Here is a 25,416-nt window from a genome sequence, read left to right on the forward strand (position 1 = left end):
CTGACCCATACAGACCCCAATTATGACTGATTGTTTGATGCCAACACAATTATTTTGGATACTTTGAAACTTCTCTGTCTCTTTCACATTAGTATCTTTGGAATTAGTCATAGGGAACCAATTCACAAGAAAATAGTCTTATTTTATTATCACACAAAGAAGATATGATATGTTCAAGGACATTAGTGTTTGAATCTATGATCCTGGCATGCTCATAAAAAAAAAAAATCACCATTTAAATAAATTTCCTAATCACTCCCATCATGTGGAAGAAGATGTTTTACTCTTTCATTACTGTAATAGGAGGCTAGGAAACAAGCACATTAATTTGCTTTTGAGGCCAAGAAGATTGGGGTGGAATGTCCTTTTGTTCTAACAAAATAGAAGCTTTTCTTCCCTTCAGTTTAATCAACCCCATATTATTTGAGATGTACCACATGCTAGAGATGGGCTCCTCAGGTAGCCTGGCTTAGACACATTTCCCAGGTCCTGCCTATCTGCAGAGATGCTGGAGAAGGCTACCTCAACCAACTCCAAGAATGTCTCTGGGAATTATATGATATTCATGGAAATCAGCTCAGAATGCCTGCCATAACAAGATCCACCATAACATCCTTGGTATATGGATAACAGCTTCCTGGACTTGAGCCATTTCCTCTGGGGTTCACGAAATCCAATAGATATACCCAGGGACTGCTTTTGCTTCTGATTATCTGGGACTGCAGTGAAGTGGCTTTCTCCCTTGGATGCTATAAAAGTTTCTCTACAGCTATTCTCTGAAAACATGGAAAACTGGAGTCAAGTCTATATTAGAATGTCAAGTAAAATATGCTGAATAGCCAAGAAAAGTCAGGACAAGATATGATTTATTAGGCATACATCTACATTTTGGTTTGTCATCCCCATAATTATTTCACCCATCAGAGAGATTTATCCAGCTGAGATATGAAAACTTGAGGCAGGACACAAAAAAGCAATTTTCTCCTCAAACAGTTAGTGTGACCAAATTGTCTTTCTGATTCATTAGGGCCGACCCAGTGTTGGGCACATGCTGGAATGTCCAACAAGCCCCTGTGGGACTGAGTTATATGGAAGTCAACTACTGTGCCAAGCGTTAAATTAAAAGGTTGAGTCCTTGACAAACTGACTTTCAGTTGACCCGGGTGACATTTGGTTTTGTAATCTTGCATTCGCTTTCTTCCCATCTACCAATATTCTCAAATTTTGTTTCTACTCTTTTAAAAATTTTTTATTGGAGTGTAGTTGACTTGAATGCTGTGTTAGTTTCAGGGGTACAGCAAAGTAAAAAAGTTATAAATAGAGACATCCATTTTTTTTCAGGTTTTTTTCCCATGTAGGTTATTACAGGATATTGAGCAGTGTTCCCTGTGCTATACAGTAAGGCCTTTGCTTCTTCCTTTCTTTTTCCTCTTTTTCTTTCTTTCTTTTTTATTTGTATGATAAAGAACACATCCCCGTATAAAATCCCTGCCAGTCCACCGCACCACTGTTTGCAGCACTCAACTTAGTCCTTGAAACACGTCAAAGGGCTGACTGATCTTTCACTATAGACAAACATCCTTAAGGATCCAGGACAAATCTTTTATTTTTCAAGAAAATAAAATATGAGGATTCAGAAAAGTACATGAAACCAAGAAAAACTTTAGATGGATCTTGTTTTCTGTCCCTGTTGTCCAGCATGTGTATACATCCTTGTATTGGGTTGGCCAAAAAGTCCTCTGGGGGTTTTCCATAAGACGGTATGGAAAACCCGAATGCACTTTTGGGCCAGCCCAGTATTTCCATTTATTTGCACTCTCTAGATGGCTTGCACTCTCACAGTTCTAGTTTCTTAACATCTGCTTGTCTCAGTCCAGTTTGCTGTGACATTGAACTAGTTTTCATTAAATACGTTTTTTTTTTTTTTTTGAGTGTGTGGGTTCGAGAGAGAGGAGGGTGATGCGGAGGTAAATTTATTGAATTTTGAGTAAACAGTATTAACAAGAAGTGTTGGAAGTGTTTCTCAAAACGTATGGTAGCATAACAACAAAAAAATAGTAGGTGGATAATAATAAAATAGTAAGGCGAAAAGAGAGTTCTCATTAAAATAGAGCTTTTCCATTCAAGGGCTTCCCAGTGGCTCAGGTGGTAAAGAATCCGCCTTCAATGTGGGAGACCCAGGTTTGATCCCTGGTCGGGAAGATACCCCAGAGGAGGGAATGGCTACCCACTCTAGTACTCTTGCCTGGAGAATCCCATAGATGGAGGAGCTTGGTGGGCTATAGTCCATGGGGTTGCAAAGAATCACTCACAACTGAACGACTTTCACTTTCCATTCAAGGTAACTTTATCTCTACTCAAATGGAGGTAATTAAGAGTCCTTCTCTGTGTTAAATTAGGTATCTGCAGGAGTGGGGAAGCTTCAGATTTTTATTGTGTGCCAGAGCCTCTTTTCTTGTTAATCATGCTCTAAAAATCTCCTAAGACACCGGACTGGTGACTCTAAACCCATTAGAATAGCTGAACTAAGGGGCTTCATGAAAGGTCCTGAGACCCACAAAGATGTGAAAGCGGGGTCTGGATTAGCTCTGCTTAACAGACCACTCACTGGGCGATGCTGCCTCCAGCTCCCACTTCCTGTCTCAGAAAATAGACTCGGAATGACTGGCCAAGAGCAGCTGCCTTTTATCCATATAGCTGAATTATTTCTTCTTTGCTTAAATTTAATAAGAGAAGCGACTTTGTGACTTTGGAATGGAGGATTCCATCTTCTGCTGCTGCTGCTAAATCACTTCAGTCGTGTCCAACTCTGAGACACCTTGAAAAAGCAAGTGGAATAGAAAGGTCATGCATTTCAAAGAGACACAATGACATCCTTGTAAATGCTTCATTTAGAAATTGCAATCTCCCATGTGGTAATTGGCATAGTGGAGTTGGTTTGATATAGTGGAGTATATCGTTATTAAAAAGCAAAAATCCATTTCAAATATCTTTTTTCTCTGTGAGGAAAAAATTGGTTAATACCTACAAATAGATCAAACAATGTTGCTGTTAACTTTGCTGATGTTGATGAACTCTCTGGAAAGAGAATGAAATTGCCTTTGTTAGAGGATGTCACGTTTTAGTTGGATAATTCCAGGTGATGTTGGAATAGGCGATCATGAAAATTCTAAGAGTATGGTTACAGAATCCATCATTGTATTGAAAGAAGAATTTTAAAAAATGTTTGCAAGGAAGTAATAGAACAGTGAAAGGGGAAATGCAGAGAAAATGTTTTTAGTTGCAGGTAAGAGGCCGCCTCACTCTGTAATAATTATTTTAAACTGCCTGTTGGTGGCAAATGCAATGTTATAATTAAGTGGCTTTTATAATAATAAAACACTTTCCAATTAAATACACTGTGAAGAATTCAACTATGAAAAAAAGGGGGGGGGATCCTATCCTTTAAAAAAAGCTTACATATAAGCGCCTCCTTTAAAATTAATCTTTCTGATTATAAAAGTAGTATGTGTTTATTGTAGAACATTGGAAGCTAACTATAACCTATAATTGTCCCACTAGAGAAGATCATTCTTAAGGCTTTTACTATTTTGGTGTATTTCTTCCATATATATATATTCAGTCACATTTGCACTAATTTTTCATACTATGTGTCCTATTTTAACCTGTCTTTTAAATTTGTAATATAACTGTACTTCAAACAGAACTGTGTATCAAAACAGAGCCAAAGTGATACATTTGTTAGTATTTTGAAAACCCTACCTGGATGACCTGGACAAAAGGAGTGCATCTCTGTGGGGGGAGGGGGACTTATCCTCTGTTCACTTGGTCAGTTATGTATTTGGACTTAAAGTCCAAATGGCCAAATCAACCATGGAGAAAAGAATTTCTTTTAGTGGCCATGTGGAAAAGCTAAAAAGGAGATGGACAACAAAAAATAAAGCTAGAAAAAAATACATGTTTTAATGAAAATCAGAGCTTAGAAAAACCAGTGTCCAGGTTTACTCAGATTGATTTCTTACCCTGGAATTTTTTTTAAGAAGTATTTAATTCCTTTTTTAAAAAAAAATTTATTGTAGTGAAAGTCACATAATATAAAACATACTCTTTTAACTACATTTAAGTATACATCGGAGAAGGCAATGGCACCCCACTCCAGTACTCTTGCCTGGAGAATCCCATGGACGGAGGAGCCTGGTAGGCTGTAGTCCATGGGGTCGAGAAGAGTCAGACATGACTGAGCGACTTCATTTTCACTTTTCACTTTCATGCATTGGAGAAGGCAATGGCACCCGACTCCAGTGTTCTTGCCTGGAGAATCCCAGGGATGGGGGAGCCTGGTGGGCTGTCTATGGGGTCACACAGAGTCAGACACGGCTGAAGCGACTTAGCAGCGGCAGCAGCAGCAAGTATACATCTCAGCAGCACTAGCTACATTCACACTGTTGTACAACTCTCACCATTATCCATCTCCTGATTTTTCACTTTCCTAAACTGAAACTCTGTCCCCATTAAACACTAAGTCCCCCTACCCCCTCCCCAGCCCCCGATGGCCTCCACTCAGCCCCTGGCATCTGCCAGTATACTTTCTGACTCTATGAATTTGACTACTCTAGATACCTCATATAAGTGGGATCAAACAGTATTTGTCTGCACCTAAGGTATATTGGCAGCCCACTCCAGTATTCTTGCCTGGAGAATCCCATGGACAGAGGAGCCTGGGGGGCTACAGTCCACGGGGTCGCAAAGAGTCGGACACGACTGAGCGACTTCACTCACTCACTCACTCAAGGTATATTGGAATGCATCTTTACGGTTAAGAATCCATGTCCTGTAAACAGATTGTAGCTTCCTTCCCCCCCCCCCCCCCGCCCCGTGCTATGCAGTAGGTTCTCACTAGTTATATGTATTATACACAGTAGTTTAGATGTCAGTCTCCATCACATAGCTCATCCCCCTACCCGCCCTTGGCGTCCATACATTTGAATAATTCTTTAGCTCTTCCGTGCACCTGTACCTTGATACACTTTGTCCTTAGTGGTAAATTTAGTACAATTCCTATTTCCAAACCTTCAGATAATTTGTGTAAAATTACAAAGTACGTACTTCTGGTCCTGCATACACATAGTTCTTAGCCAGGGGAAGAGCTTGCAGATGTGTAAAATACTGCTTAGGAGTTGTACATCTAGACAAAGTCAGGTAAGAAACAATAGAGAAGAAAATGCAGAATTTCCCATCGCTTCTGTGGGTCTGATATGTTTCCCTTTGGTGCTTTGCTTCAACACTGAAACCGAGTCAGTGGGTGATACTGATGATTATAGCTGACAATGACAAGCGGTTCTGTATTTTCACAGCATCACAGGGAAAAGGGACCTTCATGGGCCAGTCTATTCTTTTCTCAGATTACTTCCTTTGATTTGTCAAATAGGACTTTTTTGGTGGTCAGCATCAGCCCAGTTCTTTCTGAACAGAATCACCTCTCTGTGGTGGTCTGATTGAATGGAATACATTTATAAGAATTTAAAAATATTCCTCCAGAAGTTTTATAAAAATCTATGATGTTAAGCTGGACAGATAGTTCTAAGTAATAAGGGAATGAAATCCTCTGCTGCAGTTGTTTAGCTTTGTCACAAAAGCCCTGAAGATTTTAGCAAACATCCCCAGACACTATGTCAAATGTCTTAACAGGTTCCTATTGTTTCAGCGCTTGCCTTGAACAGTAGTTAATGAAGAAAAAAGATGTTTTAAAAAAAGCAGTTGCTTTGTTATTCTGTCTGGGCTGACTTTTATCTGATTAGCCCACCATAGATAGCCCCTGAACTCTTGACAAATTGCTAATTTTCATCTAAAATTAGAAAGGGTCAATATGTGAGGAGGCGGTTGATCAAAGTACATGGGCTCAAGTAGGGCTTGTCTCTCATTGGAATTCTCAATTTTTTATGTCTGCTCATGCATATTAGAACCCACTTGCATTTTTAATATTATTATTTTAATTCCCAAGTTAAATTCAGTAAGCTTGGGAAAGAACCAACAGGACCTAGAATATTGCCTTTATATATTAAAAACTAGATATAATAGTACTTAGGCTTCCCAGGTGTTTCAGTGGTTAAAAAAAGAAAAAAACCCACTTAACAATAAAGGAGACTTGGCTTCAATCTCTGGGTCAGGAAGATCCCCCGGAGGAGGGGATCTTCCCAGTATTCTTGCCTGGGAAATTCCATGGACAGAGGAGCCTGGAGGGTTACAGTATATGGGCTTGCAAGAGTCAGACATGACTTAGTGACTGTACCACCACCACGAAACTAGTTTTATTGTGCTTTGCTTTATTGCCCTTCATGGGTACTGGTTCCCCCGCCCCAAATTGAAGGCTTGTGGTAATCCTGCATATAGCAAGTCTATTCCTGCCATTTTCCCAACAGCATTTGCTCACTTTGTGTCACTTTGTCAAATTTTAGTAATTCTCAGAGGATTTCAAACCTTTTCGTTGTTACTGTATTTGTCATGGTGATCTGTGATCAGTGATCTTTGATGTTACTGTTGTCATTGTTTTGGTGTTTTTATAGCAATAAAATAGTTTTATTAAGTTATGTACATTTTTTAATACATAATGCTTTTGCACACTTAATAGACTACCATATAGTGTAAACTTAATGTTTACATGTAGTAGGAAACCAAAAAAAATGTGACTAGCTTTATGGTGATGGGTTGGGAACTAAACCCACAATATCTCCAAGGTATACCCATATGCCACCTCCAAGACTACCAGTGTGAAATAAAATAAGGATTATTTTTAACTGAAGGCAGCTGGGAATCTACAGATGCAGGAAGGATTCTCTGCCTTCCCCTTATCTACCTGAAAAAACTGGGGCAAAAATTTCTCTTTGAGGAAGGTGCTACCTGTTACTGAACCCCACTGGCCCTGTACAAGGCAGAAAAAGTGACTCAACAAAGATGGAGAGTCAGTACCAAGATGATCTTGCGTGAGTGGATATTACCCAATAGCCGACTGACTCACCAGGGAAGCCCCCAAACAAGGTTATCTGTATTCTGATTCCCTTCAGAGTGGACCAATTAAGGAGCATGAAGCCTATTAAATTCAGAGCTGAATTCTGAAGCAGAATAGGAGTTCAGATTGAGGGGAGGTGATTCCAGGAGGTGGAATGTGAAGCAGGTTAGTGGTAGAGTATTTGTCACTTGTTTGAAGTACAAACAGATTCTTCAGGTGGTAGAAGCATAAGATTTGTGGGAGTCCATATCTAAAAAAAGAAACTAAAATGGTAGATTGAGGCCAGTCTATGGAATGTTAGTTGCAATATTAGTTGCATGAAGAGTTCGGTTGACTATCGAGGTCTGACAGAGGCATTTAAGGAACTCTCAAGAGTGTTCTCCAACACCACAGTTTGAAAGCATCAATTCTGTGTTGCTCACCCTTCTTTATGGTCCAATTCTCATATCCGTACATGACTACGGGATAAACCATAGCTTTGACTAGATGGACCTTTGTTGGCAAACTAATGTCTCTGCTTTTTAATACACTGTCTAGGTTTATAACAGCTTTTCTTCCAAGAAGCAAGCGTCTTTTAATTTGTGTGTATATGGGGGGAATGTTAATATTTTTAGAAATTAACATTTCTATCTGCATTGATTCTTTTACTTGCCTTTCATTTAGAGGCTGAAATTATTACAGGAAGGAAGGAACACAGCATGGCATGCCAGATTCTATTTCCAGTTTAACTTCCCACTCAAGCTTAGTCCTGAAAAAGAGAGAAGACTCTTAACTGTTGGGAAAGAAATGTCTTGGCCAGAACAGGTGAAAGAACATAGCTATCCTAGACCTTTATTAAAAAAAAAGGATTTTAATAAGATGGAGGAAAAGAGGGAAAAAAAAGAGAAATGCTTACAGGTATCTGGGAAGATGAGATGAAAAATCAGCCCTCCACTTCTTGGATCATACTGCTAAGAAGACAGTAAGGAACCCATAGTTCAAAGGCCCTCATGAATACATGTCCACAAATAGGGACCTTCATCTTGGCAGGAAGGGTGGGGTGGATGGGATGGGCAGACACACAACTCCAGGAAGAGTGACCCCAGAGGGAAAAAAGGCTGTGTATTCTGTTGAGGCTGGTGGCTTCACTGCAAGCCACAACAAAGCTTCAAGTTTGTATGCCAGAGCATCAAGGGCCACCACACCGTAAGGGCCATGCAAGCGGAGACATGGTGTCTTCTGAGTGCTCTGGGCGCGGGGGGCGGGGGTGGATGATCCCAGGACCAAGGACTCTCCTCTGCTCTGGTTCTGTCCCATCCACCCAGCACCCAGAGGAAAACTATCTCTGCATAGAGGATCCTAGGAAGACCAAGATTTCTTTTCTCTCCCATCCCAGAGATGATGGATTTAAATCAACTTTGAGAAAATGAGGGTATATTTTTTTTACTTTTTTGAATTATGGACTGAGTTTTTACCTACCAGACCAGATAAGATGGAAACTGTTCCAATTCACAGAGCAATGAGACAGGCACATTCAAACAATTATGAAATGACAGGCAACACATTTTTATCCACAAACGTATCAATAAGCAAACTTATATAACCCTGCCTCGCCATTCTTCTTTCTCACCAAGATAAACACACACACATAGAAACACACAGTTCTGTGCATACACTCATGAGAAGCATGTACATTATGACTGGGTAGGAGCTACAGTTGCGCTAGTGGTAAGGAACCTGCCTGCCAATGCAGGAGACGCAAGAGTCGCAGGTTCAACCCCTGGGCCAGGAAGATCGCCTGAGTAGGAAAGGGTAACCCACTCCAGTAGTCTTGCCTGGAGAATCCCATTCACAGAGGAGCCTGGCGGACTACAGTCCATAGGGTTGCAAAGAGTCAGACATGACTGAAGCGATTTAGCAGGCATGCAGGAGCTACTTATAAACCCTAAGAGAAAGAGATGTGAAGCCAGGTAGGTTGATTTCAGCACTTAAAATCTTTAACACAATACTGTATTGCTTCTCAGGTTCCATGGATGTTTCTGGAAGAGAGATTATGAGGATGCTTTTAAAGGAGGAATTTCCATTTTTCCTTTTTTATAGTTGTAAGCTATTTGCATTTGTTTATAAGAAGCATGCATTTATTTTGTAACTTGAACAAAAAGAAGTAGAAAAGCTAGTTTTAAAAGATAGTGTTGGGATATCTATTTTGGTCTAGATTGTGTTCGTTTTATTTCTTTTAGTTTTAAAATAATTCAAGTGAAGATATAATAGGTGAAAACTTGGAACTGTGAAATTATGACCTTTACAGAAAGGCAATTTTCTGTAAAGGGATCTGTAATTCTGGAATAAGCAGATGAAACAGAGAAGTATGTATAAGACAATTTTAACGACATAAGTCTAATGTCAGGTCATGGCCGACTATTTTGTGTAATACTTTATTTTGGGTAATTCTTGGTACTGGCTGGTTTACTGAACCTAGTTTATGTATTTACATATAAGATATACATTTAAATCTTTTTAGTGATTTCTTTTTATTTGTGCTTCTTGACATGTTTAAGCAAGTGGTATCTTTCCATATAAGGGGCCAAAGAATTTGAGGCTATGAGGCAGGCTGACAAAGAGGAAGTGTATCATCCTGTCTGAGCAAGCAAGAAAAAGAGAAAGGAGAGGGGAAAATTCTTGAAACATTTAGCTCTTCAGAAAAAAAAAAAAGTGGCCATTATTTCTCCATAGCAGTTGATTTGTCGCTTTAAATAAAAGCTCTAGAAACAAAGGTATACTGCGAATACCTCTTTGAGGTTCAGGCTTTATGTGTTTAATGGGGTAATAGGTCAGAGGAATCAATTACATGATTGATCAATTACATGACTGATCAATTCCCTTTGGTTACACCATCCTTTGAATCTCTAAGGCTTGGTCTGCTGATATGCATGACCAGCCAGAAGTATCAACAGATACCAAAGAAAAAAAATGTATCTTTTTTGAGGATAAAATTAACAGGTTTTTTTCCTGCATGTCAATGAAAATAAAACTTTGTGATGGGGAACAGTCTAGTTAATCTCTAAAAGTACGAAAATGTGGTATTCCAAATCAGATGCCTTATCTAGATGGACTAAAGTGCTCTTAGTTATGCTGTTTTCCTATTTCAACCCAAATAGCAGTTTTGCATAGAAATAGGAGCGGGAGGAACTAACTATGGTCTCCAATGCTCTAGAAGTATTTTTATAGTCCTCAGGACCCAATGATGTCCTAAAGATGTACTGATTGGCAACACTAATTGAAAAATTTTTGAACAAGTCCATAACCTATGTACATTTTCCAGCTGTATATTGTAGCTCCCAGGGATTGGCAAGGCTGAATCAGAATGTCTCTTTGCCAAGACTTGTCTGCAAATTCTTAACCTTTTTTTGTTTGCCAGGAACAAAGAAAACTTGTTGTAAACTTCGCTGCTGCTCTAACATAGGAACAGTCTTTTCTGAAAATGCAAATTAGACAAATAATCATTGCATCATCTGCTGCATGCACTTACATTTGGTTTCTGCTATTGTGTGTATGTATTACTTTCATACCTTACTTGATATGTTTTATAGCCCTTTAGGATTTTCAAAGCACTTGCATATGTGAATATCATTTGATCTTTTCTGAGATCCAGTGTTTCTAATAGACTTCATGTTCAAAAACATTTGATACTTAAATTTATATGGTGCATATATCATACAACAAATATTCTGATTATTATTATATGGAAAATTGTGTTATATCCCAAAACATAGGTTACACACATTTGGCAAAGTAAGCCACTGTCAGTTTTTATGGCCACATGAGCTGGATTTTCAAATACTTACTACCAACTGCATCTGGGTGTTTTGTTTTTTTTTTAAGGTAAAATCATCATTTAATGATTGCTTTTTCCCCAATATGTAGGAAAAAGCCAAGTATTTGGGATCAGGTGGATGACTATTGAAGATTTGACTAGGCTTAAAAATTCAATACACTGAAAATTTTATTGTTAACATGTAGTGACTAATAAGCCTATTGCTTTAAGTAAAACTATTTTTGATTGTTCTGTTTTTATTATTGTTCAGGTGAGAGTTATCAGTTATCATTAGTTGTGACTAGAGAATCAATCAAGAACAGCAATTCATGGTTTTGTTTGGTGAGTAACTACTATACCCAGATGATAGCTGACACTTTTCTCTCCTGGATTGAAAAGAGACTCTACTGATGAATGGTGGCAATCAGAATATATTTGAGCAGTTACATAAGTAAAAGTGGGTGATTTTCAGTCAGACTAAGATCAGGGAGTTGGCTGAAACCTGTGTTGTTACCCCATCAGTCTGCTTCCCACTGTTGGAGGGGATGTGCATTCTGCTTGCACGTTTACCCTGAGAAGCTGGAGTCAGCAGTGACTTCACTCTCCTTCCACCACGTCGCCGTCTTGTCTTTTCTTTGCATGCACCAACCCCCTTGCTATGTTTTGTCTGGAGGGCTTTTCCCCCTACTCTTCACATGGGAAGATGCTCCATATCTTTCAGGTCTCCATTTAAGCTCACTTCCTTGAAAAACTCTTTCTTTGTAATGAAGACTAGGTTGAGTCCTCCTTTTAAATACTCTTATGGCACCCAAAATATAACTTCCAAGTTGTGCACGTCAGTTGAGGCTAAAAGAGGATGATTTTGTATTTGGTATCACATTCAAGAGGAGGAGGACTAAGTGTAAGAAGCTTTATCAGACGAAAACAATGATTGCGTTTAGCTGTATTTCTTAAAGGCATTTATTTATGTATTGGCGAAAACTGCATTAACGAGCATTGTGTACCTGATGTGTAGAAATTTAATTAAAAAATATTTTTAATTAAAAAAATTGTTTTTGGTCACACACTATGACATGTGAGGACCTAATTCCCTGACCAGGGATGGAACCTGTACCTGCTACATTGGAAGCATGGAGTCTTAACCACTGCACTGCCAGGGAAGTCTCCTAATGTGTGGATATTAACATATCTAGCTCTGTGAAATATACAAGATTAAGGATATAGCCTTTTTAAAGCTTGAGGTTTATTTGGAGAGATAACAGAGACGTTCTATTTGTATTGGGTATAATATAATGATGTGCTAGATCATATGACAGGTACAGGGCTGGCTTCTATGGGGCCATTGGAGAGCTGAGACAAGGTGTCTAACTTGTAGTACTTGCACACAATATTCATTGGGTTAATCCAATATAGTTACTAAATTGTCCATAAGATAGGTAAAATAGAAATGCGTTAAAATATTACCTTATCAACTTAAATTGCTTTAAATATTCTCTGCTGCTGCTGCTGCTAAGTCACTTCAGTCGTGTCCGACTCTGTGCGAGCCCATAGACGGCAGCCCACCAGGCTCCCCCATCCCTGGGATTCTCCAGGCAAGAACACTGGAGTGGGTTGCCATTTCCTTCTCCAATGCATGAAAGTGAAAAGTGAAAGTGAAGTCGCTCAGTCGTGTCTGACTCTTATCGACCCCATGGGCTGCAGTCTTCTAGGCTCCTCTGTCCATGGGATTTTCTAGGCAAGAGTACTGGAGTGGGGTGCAAATCCAGGACAGAGAAACAGGGGAAGAAAATAAATATCTAGAAATGGGATTTAGGACAGGGAAACACTATGTAACGGAAAAGTCATAGATGTCAAAATATAAGGAAAGGTTGGAAAAGGAACAGAAGAAGGAGTCTGCTACCATGAAAATTCAGAGAGAAAAATATTCCCAGGCAAGTTTCATAAGAAGGCAAGAAGGTGAAAAAGTGCCTGTGTTTGTTAAAAGAAGAACATCTGATGTAGTATAAAGATATTTTTTAAAAAGAAGAAAAGTTGACTGTAAAGATATCAATAGGATTCTATGGCCATAGTAATTTTGCACATAATTAAAAATCTGGCTGACATCACTGACAGTAGTTATTTTCAGGAGTATCAACTGGTAGACTACTGAATACACTGCACTAAGTTAAGTTATAAATAATGTCTCTCATATGAGCCAGTTTAATATTTGGCATTCTAATGAATAATATTATAAAATTAAGCTATTATGAAAATAACAATGTGTTTTCTTCCTTGATGAGAGTTTTTTGAGACTTTGAAATTTTTTTCCAGATATGAGAGAGACCTGCATTACAAGACCCTGCAATATTGCCATGCAATGTGGCTATTATTTCAGAGTTAATTAAAGTTAATGTAGTTCTTAGAAGTACTAAGCTCCTTGAGATAACGGACTGTCTCAAAGTCCTGAAAACCATGAGCTGTTTGTTTTTAAAACTTGGTATAGCTTTGAAATAATCAGAACCAGTTTATTCAATGAGTACTTACCTTAAATATTAAAACTCACTAACTCTTAAAGTGTATACAGTCATCCCTCAGTATCAGGAGTGTTTGGTTCTAGAACCCACTCCCCTCTCATATCTAAATTCAGAGATGCTCGAGTCTCTCACATAAGATGGTGTTGTTTTCCAGTCACTAAGTCGTGTCTGACTCTTTGTGATCCCTGGACTGTAGCCCACCAGGCTTCTCTGTCCTTGGAGTTTTTCAGGCAAGAATCCTGGAGTGAGTGGCCATTTCCTTCTCCAGGGGATCTTCCTGACCTAGGGATTGAACCCCCATCTCCTGCATTAGCAAGCAGATTCTTTACCACTGAGCCATCAGGAAAACCCTTTTAAGATGGTATCAGTTCAGTTCAGTTGCTCAGCCGTGTCCGACTCTGCGACCCCATGAATCGCAGCACGCCAGGCCTCCCTGTCCATCACCATCTCCCGGAGTTCACTCAGACTCATGTCCATCAACTCCGTGATGCCATCCAGCCATCTCATCCTCTGTCATCCCCTTCTCCTCCTGCCCCCAATCCCTCCCAGCATCAGAGTCTTTTCCAATGAGTCAACTCTTCCCATGAGGTGGCCAAAGTACTGGAGCTTCAGCTTTAGCATCATTCCTTCCAAAGAAATGCCAGGGCTGATCTCCTTCAGAATGGACTGGTTGGATCTCCTCGCAGTCCAAGGGACTCTCAAGAGTCTTCTCCAACACCACAGTTCAAAGCACAGTATTTGCAGATAACCTATGGACATGCCCCTGTGTACTTTGAATCATCTCTACATTACCTACACTATCCAAAACAATGTAAAGGATACGTAATTATGAGTTACAGCATTTCTGGAATTTTTTCCCCCCAAATATTCTCAATCCATGGTTGGTTCAAATGCTCAGATGCAGAACCAGTGTGGATAGGGAAGGCTGACTGTATATCTGATGGATGTCCCTTGCCACAAATTAAAGGCTGGGATGTTTTTAAGCTAAATGTATCATTTATACATTTTTTTGAGGACATTACCTTGTAGAAGCAAATGGCTTCAGATAATATTTATGAGAATATTATAATAATAGAGCTTCATGTGGGATTTGGAACATTTTCAAATCTGGAAGGAGATTTCCACAAACCAGATTTCCAGTGGGGGAGCCTAAGAGAAACTGACAACAATGTAGCACACATGTTGTGTTGCTGTATTTACTAAATTCTAAATTACCTGATGTTATAAAGGACACCCAAAGCATTCTGTCAGATAACATAGGAGACTTCCAAGATCAAATCGAACTCAAGCCAAGCAGAACAGTTTCACTCGTAGAGATTTGAAATCTGTGATAGATAAGCTTGCATTTTCTTGTGACCTTGTTTCATCAAAGTGACTTTGTCAGAAGTTCCCCAAACCTATATTTCCTTCTTTGTGTAACCAGGATTTCTTGTGTGCTGAGGACACATAAGCAAAGTACAAGCAGGGTAGACTTTGATCTGTATTTCTCACATTTTCACAAGTGTTCTTTGTATTCAGTGTGTGCAGTGCACATGTGTATACCCTGCAGCTACACACACCTTTTCTATCTTTAGGAGTTATAGTCTAAACAGTAAAACTGGAAACAATCTAATAGTGTGTATAATAGAGGGGCTAGAATGCAGGCATGAACTCAGCTAACTCAGGTCAAGATCTTCACTCATTAAACTGGAGATAAGAGTACTTACCGGAGAAGGCAATGGCACCCCACTCCAGTTACTCTTGCCTGGGAAATCCCATGGGTGGAGGAGGCTGGTAGGCTGCAGTCCATGGGGTCGCTAAGAGTCGGACACGACTGAGCGACTTCACTTTCACGTTTCACTTTCATGCATTGGAGAAGGAAATGGCAACCCACTCCACTGTTCTTGCCTGGAGAATCCCAGGGACAGAGGAGCCTGGTGGGCTGCCATCTATGGGGTAGCACAGAGTCGGACACGACTGACGCAACTTAGCAGCAGCAGCAAGAGTACTTACAGGGTTGGCCAAAAAGTTTAGGGTTTTCTGTAAGATGTTATGTAAAACCCAAATGAACTTTTTGGCCAACCCAATATATCATAAAGATTGAAGGCAGGAAGAGAAGAGGATAACAGAGGATGAGATGGTTGGATGGCATCACCGACTCAATGGATATGAGTTTGAATAGACTCAGGGAGCTGGTGATGGACAGGGAGGCCTGGCTTGCTGCAGTCCATGGGGTGGCAAAGATTCAGATGACTGAACTGAACTGAACTGAATATATTACAGGGTTGTTGTGAAATTAAAATGGGATAATGTATATAAAGCTCTTGCCACAGAGCCAGCAATATAATAAAGGAGCAATAAATGGTATTTGTTCTTTTTACTATCATATAATACTGTCATGTGGATACACAGTGAAAATGTAATTGCAGGCTATAGCTATATGACAATAAAGGCAAATGGATATAGAGTATCCTTTGCATTTATTAATTTATCTTAATAACTAAAATTTAAAAAAATTAGGAAAATCTAAATGATTGATTTTGGCATTACATAGATTTATTATATTCTGTTTTTTTAGTGCTTCAGTTCAGTTCAGTTCAGTTCAGTTCATTTGCTCAGTCGTGTCCAACTCTTTGCAACCCCATGAATCGCATCACACCAGGCCTCCCTGTCCATCACTAACTCCCGGAGTTCATTCAGACTCACGTCCATCGACTCCGTGATGCCATCCAGCCATCTCATCCCCTGTTGTCCCCTTCTCCTCCTGCCCCCAATCCCTCCCAGCATCAGGGTCTTTTCCAATGAGTCAACTCTTCGCATGAGGTGGCCAAAGTACTGGAGTTTCAGCTTCAGCATCATTCTTTCCAAAGAAATCCCAGGGCTGATCTCCTTCAGAATGGACTGGTTGGATCTCCTTGCAGTCCAAGGGACTCTCAAGAGTCTTCTCCAACACCACAGTTCAAAAGCATCAATTCTTCGGTGCTCAGCCTTCTTCACAGTCCAACTCTCACATCCATACATGACCACAGGAAAAACCAGAGCCTTGACTAGATGGACCTTAGTCGGCAAAGTAATGTCTCTGCTTTTGAATATGCTATCTAGGTTGGTCATAACTTTTCTTCCAAGGAGTAAGCGTCTTTTAATTTCATGGCTGCAGTCACCATCTGCAGTGATTTTGGAGCCCAAAAAAATAGAGTCTGACACTGTTTCCACTGTTTCCCCATCTATTTCCCATGAAGTGATGGGACCGGATGCTATGATCTTCATTTTCTGAATGTTGAGCTTTAAGCCAACTTTTTCACTCTCCTCTTTCACTTTCATCAAGAGGCTTTTTAGTTCCTCTTCACTTTCTGCCATAAGGGTGGTGTCATCTGCATATCTGAGGTGATTGATATTTCTCCCGGCAATCTTGATTCCAGCTTGTGCTTCTTCCAGCCCAGCGTTTCTCATGATGTACTCTGCATATAAGTTAAATAAGCAGGGTGACAATATACAGCCTTGATGTACTCCTTTTCTGATTACCAATATTTAATTTTATAAATGTAGATGTTAAGGCGCTGAGATTGGAAATCCTTATTCCTGATTATGGAACAAGTCCATGATAGAAAAATAACTGTGCTAATCAAACCAAGTTGACTATTTCTTCATTGCCCCTAAGGAAAGCAATTAATATAGAAGGAACTTAAGTGTGTTTACCTAAGAAGATAAATCGTGAAAATAAAAATCAAATAGAAAACTTATTAACATTCATTTTCATGAAAGAAATAATCAAAGGGACACTTAAAAAAAAAGTTTAAAACTGTTTAACATTAGGAATTAGTGACCTTAACAAAGTCAGATATTGAAGAGAAAGATGATAGCTTCAAAGATTTAAATTGAGTGAAAAGTGAAAACATCTCAGGAGAATGAGAGCTTTGGCTATTCCTAAAGAAAAAGAAGTGTATTCAAGTATAGCTTTCTAAAGATGTGGAATGAAATGGCTTCTTTAACCCTTCAATTCGAAGGGATCCTGGGTGGGCACCATTAGTTGTAGTTAGAAAAATTTCTTTGTTTCATCTCTATCTTCTACTTTCTTTTAGTTGATTCTCTAGGTAAATATGAGTCATTAATAAATACATGACAGACAGTTGGAAAGAGATCCCTGAAATAAGTAACAGATGAGTAGAGTGCTTGCTCAAATTATATTCAAAAGCAGAGGATGAGAATAGCACCACAGATTCGCATTTTAGTGACATACCCAGGGGTTGTTTTCTCTTGTAAATAATTCCCATATGATTTGGGCTGACTCCATGTCAGTGAGAGAATTAGTCCTCGTGGGTCTGTGAAGCCACCCCAAGAAAGAAGAAGTGTGTCCAGCTGTGTTGGACTGCAGCCACACACAAGATCACCAGAGAGGCTTGCTCCTTGCTCAGCATCATCCGCCGTGAACCCCTCTTCAGCGCTGTTTTCGTTTATTTAAAGAGAACATTTCATAGGGACTCCTTAGAGGCTAGATACTTGCTATGTATCTCCACAAATGAGGGCTTCCCTGGTAGCTCAGCTGTAAAGAATCTGCCTGCAATGCAGGAGACCTGGGTTCAATCCCTGAGTTGGGAAGATCCCCTGGAGAAGGGAACAGCTACCCACTCCAGTATTCTTGCCTGAAGAATCCCTGTGGACAGAGGAGCCTGCAGGGGTACAGTCCACAGGGTAGCAAAGAGCTGGACGCAGCTGAGCAGCTAAGCACACAACACACTCATCTCCACATATGCAGCTCATTGAATCATGATTTTCATGATTTTACTTCTCTCTTTTTAACTCCCCCTCCGCAAGCTATGTTTACTCAAGCCTCCAATATTGCTCCTACCTAAAAAATATGCAAAAATGCAAATGAAAGCTCTCTTCTCACTACAATTATTTTTATTTGGGAAAGTGTGGTTATTTTTCATGTTAATGAAATGATGTTATTTATGTTTACATATAATGGAGTTAGCATTATTTTTTAAACTTTTATTTAATTTCTTTTTTTTTGGCCACACCACTCAGTTTGCAGAATCTTAGTTCCCTGACCAGGAATTGAACTTGTACCACCCTGCAGTGGAAGCACAGAGTCCCAATCACTGGACCACCAGAGAATTCCCTAGCATTTCTATTTTTAAGTGAATTAATAACTTTGAAAATGGCTTCCTTAGCGTTTAGTTTCAAGTAGGCTAAGTATTGGTAAAGATGACCCACAAAATCACTCTCTAGGGGTCCTGAATACTTTTAAGAGTGAAAAAGAGTTTGAGAAGAAAAAAGGCTTGAGAACAGGAGGTCTATATTATGTGTCCTTTCGCTCATCACTCTCCCCTCTTTCTTTTATCTCGGCCCCATGATACCCTACGTCAGATTTTTCAGTTATTTTGATATTAAAGAATTTTCTCCAGTTTTTTAAAATTTCTGATTGTTTCTCAGCAATGATTAACACTGCTTACCTCTCTTTTCTTAAAATTCTTTCTTCTATGACACCAAACCCCTCTAATTTTCTCAGTACCTTCATGATTACACCCTCTTTCTCTCCCTTGGGTCCTATTCCCTGGGATTTTTTCCCTCTCAGTTGCCTCTACATGCTTGTCCTTAAAGATATTTTTTCCTATCTCTTTTCCTAACATTTCTGGATCTGAAGTCTTTCTCATGGTGTGAAACAAAAGCATTGCAGTTGCCAGCTGAAAACCTGTATCTCAGTCAATGGGTCTAAAACCAAATTCAACAGGTTCTATTATGGAGGCTCCATTCTCTTAGTTCCCCAATCTTAAAATTCCAGAGTAATTTTTTATCCCTTTTCCCACAACCTCACGTGTGTGTTCTGTTTGTGAGTTGTATTTCTCCCATCCATTCCCAGACAGTGCATCTTTGCAAGCTTATCATCACAAATCTGTAGTCATTTATTAACTGTCTTCCCCTTCTTCCCATGTAGACTTTCACTTGCCTCGTTTCCTCTACACTTTCCACCAGAATTACCATCAAAATCACCAGTTTTCAACTTTTATTTTAAATCAGGAAAAGTTTTTTCCACCACCCCCCAAAATAATCCTAATATTTAGCTATCATTGAGCTCTACAGGTGGATTTACCACTGAAAACTTGAGTGAGGCTTGTTTAAAGCTGCTTCTAGGCTATGCGTTATTTGCTACTCAAGGTACTGGAACAGACCCGTGTATCTAAATGTTTCTTACTCATACTTTCATTCATTTGGTCCTTCTGTTTTCATACCATACTCGCCTCTTTTTGCCCTACCTTCCAGTGTATCTGGTGCTTCCCATTCCAGGGCATTTCTGTAGTTCTTTAGCATTGCTACATTTTCCTCTTGTTGCATTTCCTCCTTCATATGAACAACTTTTGTGGCTTTATTAAGTTAGTTTTTATAAATCCATCAACTTCCCGTCTTACAAAATTTGAATATATCTTACCTATTATTTTTTATCTCTTCTGGCTTTGCTTTCCTTTTCTGGTGGCTTAAAGTGTTAGTCGCTCAGTCATGTCCAGCTCTTTGCAATTCCATGACTGTAGCCCATCAAGGTCCTCGGTCCATGGGGTTCTCTTAGGCAAGAATACTGGACTGGGTTGCCATGCTCTTCTCCAAGGGATCTTCCCAACCCAGGGACTGAACCCAGGTCTCCTGCATTGCAGGCAGATTCCTTATGGTCTGAGCCACTAGGGAAGCCCTTAACTCAATACCCTTTTATTCCTTTCCTGACCCTCATTTTAGGGGCATTTCACAAAGTGTATAAGTTATCTATTGCTTAGTAACAAATCACTATGAACTTAGCAGAATAAAATAACACACATGAATTCTCTCAGTATTGCTATGCATCAGAATTGCTCTGGCATGGCTTAACTGGGTCTACTTCAGGGTCAAGGCTATAGTCAAGGTTCTTGCCAGAGCTGAGGTTTTATGTAAAGGTTCAATGGAGGAAGCATTCTCTTCTGTGCTCAGGTAATGATCGACATTTCAGTTCCTTGTGAACTACTGAATTGAGAGCCTACGTTCCTTAGTGACTGTTGGCCGAGGTCACCCTCAGTTCCTTGCGACATGGCCCTCCCCTCCCCACGTGGCAGCCTGCTTCATCAAAGTCAGCGATGGAGAAGAATTCTCGTAGTAAATTAGAAATCGTTATTTTGTGTAAGCTAATCGCAGAACTGATATCATTTTTGCCACACTTTATTGGTTAGAAGCACTCACTCAAGGTAAGGGTATTTATTACAGGAGGGTATAAATACCGGGAGGTGGATGGGGGGTTGTCTTAGGGTTTGCCTGGCATAGCATCCATCAGTGATGAACACAAGGATCCAAGTCCTCATTACTAACTGGAAGTCCTCATTCTTTTCCTTCCATCAAGCTTGTAACTCCCAGGTGGTGCTAGTGGTAAAGAACCCGCCTGCCAATGCAGGAGACATAAGAGACGTGGATTCCATCCCTGGGTCAGGAAGATGGAAAGTAGGAAATGGCAACCCACTCCAGCATTTGCCTGGAAAATTCCATGGACAGAAAAGCCTGTTGGGATATAGTTCATGGGCCTGCAAAGACTTAGACAGGACTGAGCACACATAATTCCATCAAGATTATACCCCCCCCCCATCACACCAACAAAACTGTTCTTGTCAAGGTCAGAAGTGACCTTGACCTTGAAAAATCCACTGAGCTATCCTGAGACTCTATCATGGCTCACTCCAATCCCAGCCTCCAATCCCAAGTTTACAATTTGAATAGAAACATAGGCAGACTAGTCTACTAAATAATTGAGTGGCACTTAGTGTGACAACTATAGCTTTATAGAATAGTCCAGAGTCTATACTTCTAAACACCGTTTTCAATAAGAAATTAAGATACGCAATTTCTAGGCTGAAAATGACTTCAATACTCAGGTAGTCTTCTGGGTGTCTCAATTAAAATTGACGTCCATCTTTTTTAGTAACCAGATAACAAATGAGACTGTGCGAAGTTGTCATAGTCAGAGTTAGGCATTTACTTTTAGTGGGTAATTATTTTTATAGCAGTAAACCAAACTACATATTAAGAGCAATTATATATTTGGGCTTAAAAGTTATCTTTGGGAAATGCTATCTGGGATTTAGCGGAAATGAGAAAACCAGGAAAGTAGTAACCATGATATTTCAGTGAAAATTCTGAAAAACAAATCTATAAAAAAGGAGAGAGTGAGAGGAGAAAGGAAATTGATAATACCTTGTCATCTGCAGGAAGTTCTCTTAATTAAGGAGAGTAAAACCCCAGTCATTTATAAGTCTTCCAAGAAAATCACTGTATTCTGTCCATTTTTATGTTTCTTTCTTTCTTTTTTTCCTAAAAAGCAATTAAATATTAATTACATTAAGTGGAGAGATTGCTCTGATAATATGGTCAAGAAAAGAGAAGTTTCTTATTGTTTCTTTGCCAGAGGTTTCCAGCCAACATTGTAAAAGAAGAATCTAAAAAAGGGAAACTATGCAAGTTGAATTAAAAAATCCATTTTCAAATGTTATGGGGGCAATGTAAAAGGATATTACATGCTCAAATACCTAAATTTTGTTTTTAACTTTTGAAATGGATTTTGTATTGATATTACTAAGGGTATTGCATAGACACAGTCTTAGGCAAATTTTCAAAGCACAGGATTTTGAAACCCTAAATTCTAATTTATGCCTCTAAAAAATTATAAAATAAAAATAATACCTACCTCATAGAATTATTCTGAATGTTAAATGACATAGTGACATACAAAACACTTAGCACAATGCCTGAGATATAAGCTGATGCTACATTAGTGATGGCTAAAAAATAGGTTCCTTAAACAAAGTACTTTATAACTAGAGTGACTATAATTTATGGACCAATGCAAGGATTTTTGAGAGTAAGCAAACATGCTATTAGTAATTATACCTGAACCACAAGTATAAACCAGTAGAGTCCTAGGAATATAATTGGGTTGGCCAAAAAGCTCATTTGGGTTTTTCCATTATATCGAGTGAAATTATTGGCCAACCCAATAGAATGTGTGGTTGCTCTATCTAGAATCAATTATCATAGCAGCAATAAACATTTCTTTTCCAGAGATCACATATATGCAAGACAAGCAGAATCTTGATTCAATTATGTGTCAGTAACTCACCTAAAATTTCAAGAAACAATATTTATTAGGATTATGGTTTAATCAGAGGTTGGTTTTACTGAAGATCACCAAAGATTCTTCAAATATGTCCACAAGGTCACTTGGCTTATATCCACTTTTCTTATAAACCAGAAATTTCCCCACGGTTTTACTGTCTGGCTTATTGAAGCTAATATACGTTCCAAATGTTTTCAAAATGTTTGCTTTCTTTCTTTAGCTATCCTTGCAGTGAAGGTGCATTTATTTCAAAGTGCCCATGATTTCTATCAGAAATTAAAATGATGCCTAATGAGAACAAAACATGTTTTCACTTGAAATGCAATTAAACCAACTTGGAGAAAAGGTTGTTTTTTTTTTTTTTTCTTTCTAACTAAGATGAAAACAGCTGTATTTATCAAGCTGCTTATAATGGTATTAGAATTTCTCTTTTAAAAACATTTGCTATAAGATATATAATTTTTAAAAAATATCATTGACATTGTAGATAATGTTGTTTTCATTCCAATATCGCTTCAGTTACAAAGAGAATCTTTATTTTTATAACTCATGGCAGGCTTACTTGGTCATACATTAATAGGAATTTTGTGGAGAGTTGTTCTTAAAGGCTTGTGTGTGGAAGGTCTCCCAAGATCATGATTATGCTAAAATTTTAATTATTATAATGCCTCAAGATAGAAATCACTTCTGCATAAATTTTTAAAAATTTCCCCGAAGTAAAAACTGCAGATAATTTCCAGGGTCTAACATTTCTCTAAGCTGCTAATTATTATTTTCATTTTTATTTGTATGTTTTGGTGTTTTGTAAGTGCCACCTATGTCTTAATTTACTACATGTTGGCATGGCTTGCTGATGTTTTCCTAAAACCTGAAAAAAAAAAAGAAAGAAAACAGAAAACCCTGTTTCTGTTTCCACATAAGAACACTTTTTCTTGATCTGTCATAGTTTAGGTCCACAGAATCAGGAGAAATAGCAAACATTGTCTTGTGTATATATAAATGCATATATACAAACAATAGAAGAAATACACAATTTCCCATGATAGTGACACCTGAAGGCATCATTACCAACAACAACAAAAAACCATTACTGCTGTTAAGAGCTTACCTTAAAAGTATAACCTTAAACTTCTGTTTGAAAATAGCATGTAATAAGGATATGAAACTCTAGAATTGTAAGTAAGATAAATGTGATTTGGATTAGTTCTGCAGCTATGAGATACTTCTATATTCTAATTTTAGGCTAGGTCTACACTGGATAACAAGTTAAATGTTTTGACTAGGTTAATTTAGTCAATTTAACTTGAATGATTAATTTGTGTTATTTTCCTCCTTAGAAAGAACCACAGAATCCTATATTTTCAACATAACTAACAGGAATAAATCACTCTTTATGTACCATGAAAGATATAAAATTCCGATAACACAGAATCTGCCCTGAAAGACCTTTTCCTCAGTTTACATGTAAATTAATATACGTTCATCATCAAGAAGGTAGATAGAATTTTAGTCAGCGATACATGAGCAATATAATCAGGCATGGTCCTTATTTTCCAGGATTTGTACCATAAGGAAGAAAGATTAAGGCCAGAGAGGAAGGTTAAAATTATATTCATTTTTTGTACTCTGGAGCATTTTGATAAGAAATATATGGAATAAAACTGTTTTGGGCAGTTCCATCCATGGTGTCAGTGATGGTGTCAGCAAACAGATACCATACTTGTGACACAAAAAAGGACATTCCCTTTTTCAGCCAGGTGCCCCTTATCCTAACACTCTTGAAGAAGCTGTACAAACCCATGTGCTCAAAGCGTGGTAAACAGAGGATGCTCTCTGCACTGAGAAGAGAAGGATAATCTCAACCATTCAGGTTGATCACGCAAGAAAAAAAAACAACTATTTAGTCAAATATCAACAGAGTGAACCCTAGCTGTTAAACTTGTCTGCTTTTTTACTATATTCTTCAAACTATATTTATAGTTTCCTTCAAATAGGAGTAAATGTTGGAAAGGAAAGGAAAAGCAAAGTGAAGTCGCTCAGTCGTGTCCGACTCTTTGTAACCCCATGGACCGTAGCCTGTCAGGCTCCTCCGTCCATGGGATTTTCCAGGCAAGAATATTGGAGTGGGTTGCCATTCCCTTCTCCAGGAGATTTTCCCGACCCAGGGATTGAACCCAGATCTCCTGCACTGTAGGCAGACACTTTACCATCTGAACCACCAGGGAAGTCACTTCGTAAATGTTGGAGACCCTTTTAAAAAATAGAAAATTAATATAAATTAGTCACAGCCCTTGGAAGGGACTCCTGCAAGTGTGGAGCCATGAAACTTTTGTTGGTTTCACCATAATTCCACCTGAATTCACAGATATTTTCAAGACACAGGAAGTGTGATTAAAGACATATAAGTCCAGTTAAATATTAGTTCTATTACCCCATTAAAACACTGAAGGATAGTTCATGAGTGGCTTTTATTACCTGAAACTCTTGTCTACAAAATCGCTGATGTTTGTATACACAATTTCACCAATGCCTATTGACCAAACTGGTTAGCTCAGATCTCAATTCCAACATTTCCTTCAGAATTGGGGTTCAGTTTGTCAAAGCTGGGCTCACTATGGCCTTTCATCATCCATTTCATCTTGCCTTTACAGGTAGTCTGTGGGCTGAGTTAAAGCATGTTCTGTTATTGAGCGTTTTGAGATTGTTCCAGGATTTGAAAATTTTAAATTACTCTGGTTTCTTGGAATTAGCTAATGCATACCACAACTTTCCTTGAAAAACATATTTGAGCCAAAGTGGCTTTAGGGAAGTGTTTTATGTTTTAATAAGGTTGAGAAAAGGAGATAAATTCATCTAGTCATAGTAATGTAGTAAATCTTGTTGAGAGGAACCATTCTCTAAATGACACAGCTATAATTTCATTCCAGCTGATTTTGTGGACTTGAAACATTTCACTCTGCTTTTCTGTCTCATAAAGAAGTTTCCGTTTGGGCTATTTGTACAG

General features: G+C 38.7%; 1 long non-coding RNA gene across 1 annotated transcript in view; it reads right to left on the reverse strand.

Moving 5' to 3' along the window:
- Positions 1-849: 849 nt before the first annotated feature.
- LOC138430858 (uncharacterized) overlaps positions 850-25,416 on the reverse strand; it is a 38,921-nt gene continuing 14,354 nt past the window's right edge. Inside the window, exons 2-4 of the long non-coding RNA XR_011253411.1 lie at positions 21,494-21,610; positions 7,659-7,754; positions 850-2,818 (exon numbers count right to left, since the gene is read on the reverse strand). This is a non-coding gene — a long non-coding RNA (uncharacterized lncRNA). The remainder of the gene's footprint in view (positions 2,819-7,658; positions 7,755-21,493; positions 21,611-25,416) is intronic.

This window comes from Ovis canadensis, chromosome 26, assembly GCF_042477335.2.
Source record: "Ovis canadensis isolate MfBH-ARS-UI-01 breed Bighorn chromosome 26, ARS-UI_OviCan_v2, whole genome shotgun sequence".
NCBI lineage: Eukaryota > Metazoa > Chordata > Mammalia > Artiodactyla > Bovidae > Ovis > Ovis canadensis.